Below are 14,500 nucleotides of genomic sequence, written 5' to 3'. Positions count from 1 at the left end.
AGTGGATACTATGGTTGATCTCATATTGCTTAGTATGGTTGATTTTGACGTGATTTTGGGTATGGATTGGTTGTCTCCATGTCATGCTATTTTGGATTTTCATGCTAAGATCGTAACGTTGGTGATGCCGGGTTTCCAAGGATCGAGTGGAGAGGTTCTCTAGATTATATTTCCAACAAGGTGATTTCATATTTAAAGGCCCAACAGATGGTTGGGAAGGGGTGTTTGTCTTATTTGGTCTTTGTGAGGGACATTAGTCCTGATACTCCCACCATTGATTCTGTTCCGGTGGTGCGATACTTTCCAGATGTGTTTCCTGCAGATCTGTTGGGCATGCCACCCGACAGGAATATTGAATTTGGTACTGACTTAGTGCCGGGCACTCAGCCCATTTCTATTCCTCCATATCATATTGCAATAGTTAAGTTAAAGGAGTTGAATGAGAAACTTCAAGAGCTTCTTGATAAGGGGTTCATTAGGCTTAATGTGTCGCCATGGGGTGCACCGATTCCGTTTGTGAAGAAGAAGAATGGTACTATGTAGATGTGTATCGACTATAGGCAGTTGAACAAAGTTAGAATCAAGAACAAGTATCCTTTGCCGCACATCGATGATCTATTTGACCAGTGTTGGGGAGCGAGGGTGTTCTCCAAGATTGATTTGAGGTCTGGGTATCACCAGTTGAAGATTCTGGACTTGGATGTTCTAAATATGACATTCAAGACCCATTATGGTCATTATGAGTTCCTTGTAATGTCTTTCGGGCGGACCAGCGCCCCAACATCATTCATGCATATGAGGAATAGTGTATTTCAGCCATGTCTCGACTCGTTTGTCATTGTATTAATTGATGATATCCTGGTGTACTTACATATCCAGGAGGAGCATTCCCAGCAATTGATTATTGTGTAACATCGACTGAGGGAAGAGAAGCTTTATGCCAAGTTCTCCAAGTGTGAGTTTTGGCTGAGTTCGGTGGCGTTCTTGGGCCACGTGGTGTCCAGTGAGGGGATTAAAGTGGATCTAAAGAAGATAGAGGCATTTCAGAGTTAGTCCAGACCATCCTCAGCTACTGAGATTCGGAGCTTTCTCGGGCTGGCTGGTTATTATCATCGCTTCGTGAAGGGTTTCTCGTCTGTTGCATTGCCTTTGACCAAATGGACCTATAAGGGTGATTCTTTCAGGGTGTTGGATGAGTGTGAGGAGAGCTTTAAGAAGCTCAAGCCTGCCTTAACCACAACTCCAGTTCTAGTTTTGCCTTTAACTTCTGGTTCTTATACAGTGTATTGTGATGCTTCTCGAATTGGTATCAGGTGTGTCTTGATGTATTAGCATAGAGTGATTACTTATGCTTCGTTCCAGTTTCCCATAAGAAGAACTACTATTTCATGATTTGGAGTTGGTAGCCATCGTTCATACATTGAAGATTTGGAGGCATTATCTCTATGGTGTGTCTTGTGAGGTATTTACGGATCATCGAAGTCTCCAACACTTGTTCAAATAGAAGGATCCAAATTTGAGGCAGCGAAGGTGGTTGGAGCTTCTAAAGGACTATGATATTACCATTATGTATCACCCAGAGAAGGCCAATATGGTGGGCGATGCCTTGAGTAGAAACGCGGTGAGTATTGGTGGCCTTGCATTCATTCCTGTTGGTGAGAGATCGCTTAGAGTTGATGTTCAGGCCTTGGCCAACCAGTTCGTGAGATTAGATGTCTCGGAGCCCAGCCAGATTCTAGCTTGTGTAGTTTGTTAGTCTTCCTTATATGATCGCATCAGAGAGTGCCAGTACGATGATTCCCATTTGCTTGTTCTTAAGGACATGGTTCAGCACGGCAATGCCAAGGATGTTACTATTGGGGATGATAGGGTGTTGAGGATACAATGTAGGATTTGTGTGCCTAATGTAGATGGGTAAAATATGTTGACTCTTGAGAAGGCCCACAGTTCATGATATTCCATTCATCTAGGGGCCGCGAAGATGTATCAGGGCTTGAGGCAACATTATTGGTGGAGGAGTATGAAGAAGGATATAGTGGGGTTTGTAGCTCGGTGCCTTAACTGTCAGCAAGTGAAGTAGGAGCATTAGAGACCAGGAAGATTGCTTCAGAGGCTTGAGATTCTATAGTGGAAATGAGAGCGTATTACCATGGATTTTGTAGTTGGACTCCCATGGACTTTTAGGAAGTTTGATGCTATTTTGGTGATTGTGGATCGGTTGACCACGTCCACACATTTCATTCTAGTTGGGACTACTTATTCTTCATAGTAGTTGGTTGAGATCTACATCCATGAGATTATTCGCCTTCACGGTGTGCCGATGTCTATCATTTCAGATTGGGGCACTCCGTTTACATTGTAGTTTTGGAGAGTAGTGTTCCGAGAGTTAGGCACCCATGTTGAGCTGAGTACAATATTTCACCCTCAGACGGACGATCAGTCCAAGTGCAGTATTCAGATATTGGAGGATATGCTACGCTCTTGTGTCATAAATTTCGTTGGTTCCTGGGATTAATTTTTGTCGCTCACAGAGATTGCTTACAACAACAGATACCAATCGAGCATTCAAATGGCTCCGTATGAGGCTTATGAGAGATAATGTTGGTCTCCGGTGGAATGGTTTGAGCCGGATGAGGCAAGGCTATTTGGTACTGACTTGGTTCAGGATGCTTTGGACAAGGTTAAATTGATTCAGGATCGGCTTCGCACAATGGAGTGTAAACAAAAGAGTTACACCAATCAGAAGGTTCATGATGTTGCTTACATGGTGGGGAGAAGGTACTACTCAAGGTTTCACCCATGAAGAATGTTATGAAGTTCGTGAAAAAGGAAAAGTTTATCCCTCGGTATATTGGGCCATTTTAGGTGCTTCAGAGGATTGGAGAGGTGGCTTAGAAGCTTGCCTTGCCGCCTAGTCTATCGAGTGTTCATCTAGTGTTTCATGTTTCTATGCTCCGGAAGTATGTCGGCGATCTGTCTCATATTTTAGATTCCAGCACAGTTCAGTTGGATGGTGATTTGACTTATGATGTGGAGCTGACAGTCATTTTTGGTTAGCAAGTTCGAAAGTTGAGGTCAAAAGATATAGCTTCAGTGAAGGTGCAGTGGAGAGGTCAACCAGTTGAGGAGGCCACTTGGGGGACCGAGAGAGAGATGCGGAGTAGGTATCCACGCCTATTTGAGACTCTAGTTATGTTTCTAGACCCGTTCGAGGACAAATGTTTGTTTAATAGGGGGAGGATCGAACAACCCGATCGGTCTGTCACGACCCAAATCGATGGGCCGCGACGGGCACCCGGTACCTTACTCGACCGAGTACCAATGTAATGTATCTTCTTATTACATCATCATATATGTTAGAGATAGCTATGTAATTGTCCCACATTGGAATAGGAGTAGTATCCCCTTTGTATAGAGTAGTTATCAATAGCACCTCTTGTATTGCATTACACACAATATCAATATATATCATATTTTCTCCTGTACCTTCTTACATGGTATCAGAGTTATCGTGAGAGATTTATCGCTGTGTTCCAATGATTCCGGGAAGTGATCAGTCACTAGAACCCTTTTTCCGACGACTTTCAAAGTTGTTTTGCGTCTGCTTTGTCTCGGTCAGTGTTGTGCAAAATATCCAACACTACCACAAGAGTAGTCACTGTCCGACGATCAAACCCCAGTGAAAATCTCCGGTGGTACTGTAGCTGTCCGAAGAAAATTTTCCGACGAAGTTCCGACGTCGCGTCGGTCATCTTCTGGCCATTTTTTGGCGATGACTCTTCAGGACAGATTGTTCCCCTTGCAATTCCGAGCCTACCCATCCAGGTTACATCAAATTCCGACCACTTTTATATTTTTCCGGTGTGAATAGTGATTTCAAAAGTGGACTTCCGTCCATTTTTTGAAAAAGTTCCTTCAGAACAGTTGGGTCTTCTGGTAATTCTGATCCTACCCCTACTGTTTTTATTTCATTTCATTCCGACCACTTTGAATATTTTCTTGCCACTACAGTAACTTTCCAACTGCTACAGTAGTTTCCTATTCTAGTTCAGTGTTCCTTACTCTATTTTTAGTGGATTACAGTTGATTTTTTCTCTTATTTGGTAATAATTTACAAGATGTCTTTGGGAATTGATGTTTTTGGGTCTAAAAGCATGAGTTCCAGAAACTCTAATGTTATGATTACCTCGGAACCTTTAATAGGAGGTTCAAACTACTTAGCTTGGGCTTCATCTGTCGAGTTGTGGTATAAAGGTCAAGGTGTGCAAGATTAGCTAATTAAACAGTCTAGTGAAGGAGATGAAGAGGCGATAGCGCTTTGGGAAAAAAATTGATGCTCAATTATGTAGCATCTTGTGGCGTTCTATTGATTCTAAGTTGATGCCTTTGTTTCGGCCATTACAGACATGTTATTTGGTTTGGGCAAAGGCTCGTACCTTATACACTAATGACATATCTCGCTTCTATGATGTGATATCATGGATGACAAACTTAAAGAAGCAAGAATTGAATATGTCTACTTACTTGGGTCAGGTACAGACAGTCTTGGAGGAATTTGAGACATTGATGCCAGTTTCTGCTAGTGTGTCAAAACAACAAGAGCAGCGACAGAAAATGTTTCTAGTTCTTACACTCACTGGACTTTCTCATGATCTTGATTCAGTACGAGACCAGATTTTGGCAAGTCCAACTGTCCCCACAGTTGATGAATTATTCTCTCGATTACTTCGCCTTGTTGCAGCACCAAGTCACCCAGTGATTTCATCACACATACTTGATTCCTCTGTTCTTGCATCCTAGGTAGTGGATGTTCGGGCATCTCAAGCTATGGAGAATAGACGAGGAGGAGGTCGTTTTGGGAGATCTAGACCCAAGTGTTCTTATTGTCACAAACTTGGACACACTCGTGAAATGTGTTATTCCCTACATGGCCATCCACCCAAAAATACCTACATTGCTCAGAGCGAGACTACAGGTAACTAGGGCTTTTCTGCATCTAAAGAAGAATATAATGAGCTCCTTCAGTATCGAGCAAGTAAGCAGACATCTCTACAAGTAGCCTCATTTGCCCAGACTGATACTCCTATTTCTGGTAATTCTTTTGCTTGTGTTTCCCAGTCTAGTACTCTTGGACCATAGGTCATGGACTCAGGTGCTTCTGATCACATTTCTGGTAATAAATCACTTTTGTCGAATATTGTATATTCACAGTCTCTTCCTACTGTTACTTTAGCCAATGGATGTCAAACTAAGGCACAAGGAGTTGGACAAGCCAACCCATTGTCTTCTATCACCCTAGAGTCTATTCTTTATATTCTTGGTTGTCTTTTTAGTCTTGCATCTGTTAGTCATTTGACTCGTGCCCTCAATTGTGGTATATATTTTATTGATGATTCTTTTATTATGCAGGACTGCAGTATGGGATGGACAATTGGTACAAGTCGTGAATCAGAAGGTCTTTACTACCTTAACTCGCTCAGTCCTTCCACAACATGTCTAGTTACAGATCCTCCAGATGTAATCCATAGACGTTTAGGACATCCGAGTTTATCCAAAATTCAGAAGATGGTGCCTAGTTTATCCAATTTGTCTATATTAGATTGTGAGTCGTGTCACCTTAGGAAACGTACCCGATCTTCCTTTACACGTAGTGTTGAGAGTCATGCAGAGTCTGTTTTCTCCTTGGTTCATTCTGATATATTGGGTCCTAGTAGAGTCAGTTCAACCTTGGGATTTCGTTATTTTGTTACGCTTATTGATGATTACACAAGATGCACTTGGCTTTTCTTAATGAAATATCGTTCTGAGTTATTCTCTATATTTCAATGTTTTTGTGCTCAAATCAAAAACCAATTTGGTGTCTCTATCCGCATTTTTCACAGTGATAATGCCTTAGAATATGAATCTTCTCAGTTTCAGCAGTTTATGTCTTCTCATGGAATTATTCATCAGACATCTTGTCCTTATACTCCTCAGCAAAATGGGGTTGCGAAAAGAAAGAATAGGCACCTTATTGAGACTGCTCGCACACTTCTAATTGAGTCTCGTATTCCGCTACATTTTTGGGGCGATGCAGTTCCCACAACTTGTTATTTGATCAATAGGATGCCTGCATCTCCCATTAAGGATCATATTCCACGTTCAATATTGTTTCCCCAGTCAGCCTTATACCCTCTTCCACCTCGGATTTTTGGGAGCACATGTTTTGTTCATAACTTAGCCCCGTGGAAAGATAAGTTAGCTCCTCGTGCTCTCAAGTGTGTCTTCCTTGGTTATTCTCGTGTTCAGAAGGGATATCATTGTTATTCACCTGATCTTCGTAGGTAGCTTATGTAAGCTAATGTCATATTTTTTTAGTATAAACCTTTCTTCACAACTAACGTCACTTCCCTAACAACCATGACATATCTGAGGTCTTACCTATACCGACTTTTGAGGAGTTTAGTGTTAATCCTCCTCCACCGTCGACCACAGAGGTTTCACCCATACCAACTTTTGAAGAGTCCAGTGTTATCCCTCCTAGTTCCCCAGCCACAGGAACACCACTCTTGATTTATCATCGTCATTCGCGCCCTACATCAGGCCCATCTGGTTCTCGTCCTGCACCTGACACAGTTCCTACTGCGGATCCTGCTCCTAGTACACCGATTGCACTTCGGAAAGTTATATGGACCAAACTAAACCCTAATCCTCATTATGTTGGTTTGGGTTATAATCGTCTGTCATCTCCCTATTATGCTTTTATATCTTCATTATCCTCGATTTCCATCCCTAAGTCTACAGGTGAAGCATTGTCTAATCCAGGATGGCGACAGGCTATGAGTGACTAGATGTCTGCTTTACATAGAAGTGGTACATGGGAGCTTGTTCCTCTTCCTTTAGGCAAATCTACCATTGGTTGTCATTGGGTTTATGTAGTCAAAGTTGGTCCCGATGGCCAGATTGACCGACTTAAGGCGCGTCTTGTTGCCAAAGGATACACTCAGATATTTGGCATAGATTACAATGATACCTTTTCTCCAGTGGCTAAAGTGGCATCAGTTTGCCTTTTTCTATCCATGGCTACGAATGCCTTTCTTCATGGTGATCTTGAGGATGAGGTTTATATGGAGCAACCACCTGGTTTTGTTGCTCAGGGGTAGTCTGGTGGCCTTGTATGTCGCTTGCGTCGGTCACTTTATGGTCTAAAGCAGTCTTCTCAAGCCTGGTTTGGTAAGTTCAGCACAGTTATCCAGGAGTTTGGCATGACTCGTAGTGAAGCTGATCACTCTGTATTTTATCGGCACTCTGCTTCAAGTCATTGTATTTATCTGATAGTCTATGTCGATGATATTGTTATTACGGTCAATGATCAGGATGGTATTACTAATCTGAAGCAGCATCTCTTCCAGCACTTTCAAACTAAGGATCTAGGCAGATTGAAGTACTTTCTAGGTATTGAGGTTGCTCAATCTAGCTCAGGTATTATTATTTCTCAAAGGAAATATGTTTTAGACATTCTTGAGAAATAGGGATGACAGGTTGCAGACCTGTTGACACACCGATGGATCCGAATTCTAAACTTCTGCCTGGACAGGGGGAGCCTCTTAGCGATCCTGCAAGCCGTAGGTGGCTGGTTGGTAAATTAAATTATCTCACAGTGACTAGACCCGACATTTCTTATCCGGTGAGTGTTGTAAGTCAGTTTATGAATTCTCCTTGTGATAGTCATTGGGATGCAGTTGTTTGGATTATCCGGTATATAAAATTGGCTCCAGGCAAATGATTACTTTTTGAGTATTGATATCATAAGTAGATCGTTGGGTACTCGGATGCTGATTGGACAGGATCACCTTCTGATAGACATTCTACATATGGATATTTTGTTTTACTAGGAGGAAATTTGGTATCCTGGAAAAGTGAGAAACAGAATGTAGTTGCTCGGTCTAGTGCAGAAGCAGAATATCGAGCAACGACTATGGCAACATATGAACTAGTCTGGACCAAACAATTGCTCAAGGAGTTGAAATTTGGTGACATCAGTCGGATGGAACTTGTGTGCGATTATCAAGCTGCACTTCATATTGCATCAAATCCGGTATTTCATGAGAGAACTAAACACATTGAGATTGATTGTCGCTTCTCAGAGAAAAGATACTTTCAGGAGATATTACTACGAAGTTTGTGAGATCGAATGATCAACTTGCAGATATTTTCACCAAGTCCCTCACTGGTCCTCGCATTGATTAAATATGTAACAAGCTCGGTACATATGATTTGTATGCTCCGACCTGAGGGAGAGTGTTAGAGATAGCTATGTAATTGTCCCACATTGGAATAGGAGTAGTATCCCCTTTGTATAGAGTAGTTATAAATAGCACCTCTTGTATTGCATTACACACAATATCAATATATATTATATTTTCTCCCGTTCCTTCTCAAAATATACACGTGACATACGAGCCTAATAGGCCAACATAATCATTTATAAACTCAAAACATAAGCCGACAAGGCTGTACAATCTTTCATGTATACGGCATATGTCTACAAGCCTCTAAGAGTACATAAATGTCATAAAGGTCGGGATAGAGTCCCTCCATACCGAACAATACACGTCTAAATCATACTAACCAAACAAGCAACTCTAAAGAAAATGGAGCGCACCAACATCTTCCGCTGAGTTGATAGCCTACTTGGAGGGCTCTCGACCTGTCTATCGGGACCTGCGGGCATGAAACGCAGCATCCCCAGGCAAAAGGAACGTCAGTACAAATAATTTACCAAGTATGTAAGGCACATAAATAAATACATAAGAGACATGGGAGAAATATAGAGTACATGACTCAACCTGTAAGTATGAATAACTTTGTAAATCATAAATTACTACTAGCGTCATGCATATGAGTATGAATGTCATGTCATGCATAGGTACATGTTTCATAACATCATCAGCCTCTGAGGGCATCCCATTATATCATATCGCCTATTGTGGGCAAAATCATCATCGTATACCAGCTGATCAGGTGGTGGTGCGTATATAACGCCATAACCTTTCACGTATCCCATATACATATACATACATACATATATATGCATATATAATGCCGTTTGATTCATAATTACATATACATGCGTTTATAACACCGTTTGAATCATATTTCAGCCACTGTGGGCAACATCATCATCATATACCAGCTGATCAAGTGATGGTGCATATATAACGCCGTAACCTTTTCCCATATCCCATATATATGCATATATATATATATATATATGCATATATAAAGCCATCTGATCATGGGTCAATGCACATGAATGCAATACATGAAAAGTACGTTAATAAAATCTGTCGGAGCTTCATAAGACCATTTTGCCTTTGAGTAATATCATAAAGTAAACCCTTTTCAACTTTCATAGTTTTTTTCTGAGACCCATGAACAGATGATAAAATATTATGACACACGGAAATTCAAGAATATAGATATCGCTAATACTTTTATGAATAGAGTCATTCATGAAATTTGTGTATTTGCATGTTTTGTTCGTATCGTATGGATCATGCCAAAAGAAAGAAGGGATAACCTTAACATACCTGAGCTGCGAGGACTCCGTATAACATTCTCGGAGAAGATTGTACCGTATTCCTTTAGAACCGTAAAATTTGTACGTTGTTAAGCTTCCTATAATTCTCGTTAGATCTTTTCTTTGGTTGGAAAACGTTTTTTTGTGGAAGCTCGCTAACGTTCTGTTGGTGTTTGTTCATAAGAAATGAAAAATTAGCTTTGTTGAAAGCTTGAATTGGCTAAACAGGAGCTAACATTTTCAAGACCAAGAAGCTAACGTTTCTATATGAATTCCAAACTCCAGCATCTTTAATTGTAAGGAGTTCCTAAGTTTTAAGATAAAACTTGTATAATAATTATAAAATATGTAATGTCCCTTCTTTAGCTAGCATGATTGCCACCTATTCAAGAAGACTAAAGAGTCATTCTCTTTAGTTTGTGGCTTTTTGCCACGTTTTGAGGGGTATAATTTAAAAAAAATTATCCACTTATTAGTTAACTGGGTAATGTCCCGTTACCCGGTAATTAATCAATTACCCGAAAAATTAAGAATTATTCCCACTTACTTAAAATATTACTCACTTTTCACATACCTTATACATTTTTTTATCATGGGCATGTAGTACCTTGCATGTCACTAGTCCATAAATACCGAATATTTTAGCTCGAGCCGTATTTTATCTCAATATGCCAGCTTGGACGAAAAATTCATTTCATTTGACTTGCTTCCCCTTTTACCTTTACAAATTTATTCATCACTTACAATCCTTATAATAATCTCCAAATAATATTTTCCTTGGACTGATGTCAATTACCTTACGACAAATTCAACGTAAAATACTGCAGGGTGCAACATCGTCGTAACGTATTACTGTGAAGCGTAACATCACCATAATGTAATATTGCTGGGTATAACACTATCGTATCATATCACTGCGAAGCGTAACATCACCATAATGTAATACTGCTGGGATTTAATCTTGACGTAATATTGCGGGGCGTAACACGGTTATTTTGTGTATTGCAGCCCCGTTTGCCTATTTACTGCTTAATTGTTGTTATGTGACTTACCAGGATAGTTGATTCGGTTCTGGGGATGTTTCAAAATGAGTTGAGACACTTAGTCTCAAGGTTGGAAGCTTAAGTTAAAAAGGTTGGTCGGATGTTGACTTATGTGTAAACGACTCCGGAATGAAGTTTCGACGGTTCCGATAGCTCTGTAGAGTGATTTTGGACTTAAAAGTGAGTCCGAATAGTGATTTGGAGGTCCGTAGTTGATTTAGGTTTGAAATGATGAAAGTTTAAAAATTTGAAGTTTTGGAAATTAAGAAGTTTGACCGAGAGTTGAATTTATGGTTACCGGACTCAGATTTTGGTTCTAGAAGTTGGAGTAAGCCCATTGTTTCATTTATGAATTGTGTGCAAAATTTGAAGTCAATCGGACTTGATTTGTTAGGTTTCAACATCGAACGTAGAAGTTAGAAGTTCACAAGTTCATTAGGCTTGAATTGAGGTGCGATTTGTATTTTTGATGTGATTTAAGGCTTTGACTACGTTCGTATTATATTTTAGGACTTGTTGGTATGTCTGGTTGAGGTTCTGGGGGCCTCGTAGGTGATTCGGATCATGATCGGCGCGTTACGGAACTTGGGAGACTGGAAATTTTGCTGGTGTTGTTGTTTTTGTATGCGATCGCGAGGGCAGGGACGTGATCACGATGTGTTAAGTCGCCCAACTAAGTGTTTTTACTATGCGATTGCGAGTTTTGGAATGCGATCGCGTAAGCTGGGAAAGAAGTACATTGCAAATGCGTGGGCTAAGCCGTGTTCGCGAAGAAGAAATGTAGTAGCAACTGAGGTCACACATTTGTTCTTCATGACCACGTGAAGAGGGACATGATCGTATAGGTCTTATGAGGGAGTTTTTCGCGTTCGCATGGGTTTTTACGCGATCGCGTAAGGTTAAATTTTGGGGCTGCATGTGCTTCGCGATCGCGAAGCATTTTCCCCGATCGTGAAGAAGGGTCATCTGGGCAAACTTAAATATTTCAAAAATAAGGGTATGGGTTTATTTCACAAATTTGATTTGGGAGCTCCGATTGAGGCGATTCTTGGAGAGATTTTCAAGGGAGTGATTGGGATTAGTGATTTTTACTTAGTTTTGGTTAAATTCAATGATTATATCTTTGGTTTTATCATTTAATTAGTGATTTGGGGTGGAAAATTTTGAACAATAGAGAAATCTTAGGTCGAATTTTAGGGGATTTGAGCGGGATTTTGGTGTCAGATTTGAGTAATTTTGGTACGATTAGCCCCGTGGTTGAATGTGTGCCCCGAATTTTGTAACTTTTATCGGATTTCGAGACGTGGGCCCGGGGGTTGACTTTTGACTTTTAATTTCCTATAGCTTGAGTTGATCGTATTGAATTGTTTGTGGCTAGATTCGAGGCATTCAGATGTCGTTTCGCAAGGCAAGGACTTGTTGGAGTAGAAATTTACACGGTTTGAGGTAAGCAACACTTCTAAACTTGGTTGTGAGGGTATGAAACCCCGAATTACGGGTTATGTTATTTGATTTAAGGTGATGCACATGTTTGGTGACGGTCGTGTGGGTGTGCAGCATAGGAATTGTGATTCTGTGAATTCCATGGAATTATGTAGTTGAATAATCTTATCGTTATCCGTATATTCTTAATGTGTTAGAGAAATTGAACTCCAAGTTATATTAGAAATTATGCTTAGGCTATGTGTTAGAACTATTGGGACCCACTGAGGTCGTGAAACATGTTGAATTATTTGCTTGATTACAATTTTATACTCAGTCACAACTATTATTTGCATATCATATCTCAGTCTCTGTCGTCCCTTATTGATACAACATATTACCATTCTTTGGGCCGATTATTATGATTCTCATGAGACCGAGAATTTGATGACCCAAAGGTCATCACTTGTGTTGCAATGAAATTCTACATTCCGAGGTCTTAAAAACCTCACTTAACATCACCTAGATTTGTGTGTGCAGTACGGGCGCATAGCCGGAAACCCTAAATGTAAAAATCTATGAAAAAAGATAATTTTTATTATAAAATGAACTAATTTGACTTCGTTCAATGTTTTGGGTAAACGGACCTAGACCCATGATTTGACGGTCCCGGAGGATTCGTAGGAAAATATGGGACTTGGGCATATGCTCGGAATCGAATTTCGTGGTCCCAATCCCGAGAAATTAATTTTTAAAGAAAATTATATTCTGAAATTGTTTAAAGGATTTAGGAATGAATTTTGATTAGAACATGTTGGTATCAGGACCGTATTTTGGTTCCGATGCCCGGTACAGGTCTTATATGTAATTTAAGATAACTTTGTGAAGTTTGGTAAGAAACGGAGTCCGTTTGATGTGATTCGGACCTTAATTGGAAAATTTGATGTTTAAAGGAGTTTTGAGAAATTTCATTAATCTTGAAGTTTAATTGTTGTTATTGATGTTATTTTTGTAATTTGAGTGCAAGAATAAGTTCGTAGGATATTTTTGAGGTTGTGTGTATACTTGGTTTGGAGTTCCGAGGGCTCGGGTGAGTTTCGGGTAGGTTCCGGGGTGTCTTAGGCTTAAATATCAGAGCTGTTACAAGCTTAGAGAAGTGGAAGGCCTCTGAACAGACCATTTCGGTCTGCACGAATTGGAGTGCTGCCGCGGAGGGGCCTGTGCTGCCACACCAGTTTCTGTGCGATCTGCAGGGAAGAACATTTCCACTGTTCCGATTTCAGAAGCCTATATCTTTTGATCTATAAGGAATTTTGAGATGATTCAAAAATGAAAGTTGTAGCCCTTTGTGTCTAGTTTCCATAAAGGTAAACAAATGACAATTTGGACATCTGTAGAGAAATCTTAGGTCGAATTTTAGGATATTTGAGGGGGATTTTTGTGTCAGATATGAGTAATTTGGTACGGTTGGACCCGTGGTTGAATGTGTGCTCGAATTTTATAACTTTTATCGGATTTTGAGATGTGGGCCCGGGGGTTAACTTCCGAGTTGAATTTTGACTTTTAATTTCCCATAGTTTGAGTTGATCGTATCGAATTGTTTGTGGCTAGATTTGAGGCTTTCATATGTCGTTTCGCAAGGCAATGACTTGTTGGAGTAGAAATTTACACTGTTTGAGGTAAGCAATACTTCTAAACTTGGTTGTGAGGGTATGAAACCTCGAGTTATGTGTTATGTTATGGATTTAAGGTGATTCACCTGTTTGGTGACGGGCGTGTGGGTGTGCAGCATAGGAATTGTGATTCGGTCAATTCCATGGAATTATGTAGTTGAATAATCTTATCGTTATCCGTATATTCCTAATGTGTTAGAGAAATTGAACTGCAAGTTATATTAGAAATTATGCTTAGGCTATGTGTTAGAACTGTTGGGATCCACTGAGGTCGTGTTACATGTTGAATTATTTGCTTGATTGCAATTTTATACTCAGTCACAACTATTATTTGTATATCATGTCTAAGTCTCTGTCGCCCCTTATTGATGCAGCATAATATCATTGTTTGGGCCAATTATTATGATTCTTATGAGCCCGAGAATGTGATGACCCAAAGGTCATCACTTGTCTTGCAATGAAATTCAACGTTCCGAGGATTTAAAAACCTCACTTAGCAACACCTCGATTTGCGTGAGCAGCCCGGGCGCATAGACAGAAAGCCTAATGTAAAATATGTGAAAAATGATAATTTTTTATTATGAAATGAACAAATTTGACTTCGATCAATGTTTTAGGTAAACGGATCCCGACCCATGATTTAACGATCCCGGAGGGTTCGTAGAAAAATATGGGACTTGGGTGTATGCTCGGAATCGAATTCCGAGGTCCCAATCCCGAGAAATTAATTTTAAAATAATTATTTGCTGAAATTTTTTAGAGGATTTGGGAATGAATTTTGATTAGAACATGTTGGTATC

The sequence above is a fragment of the Nicotiana tabacum genome, chromosome 6 (genome assembly GCF_000715075.1).
Source record: "Nicotiana tabacum cultivar K326 chromosome 6, ASM71507v2, whole genome shotgun sequence".
Lineage (NCBI taxonomy): Eukaryota > Viridiplantae > Streptophyta > Magnoliopsida > Solanales > Solanaceae > Nicotiana > Nicotiana tabacum.
Note: the sequence above shows the minus strand (reverse complement) of the source record.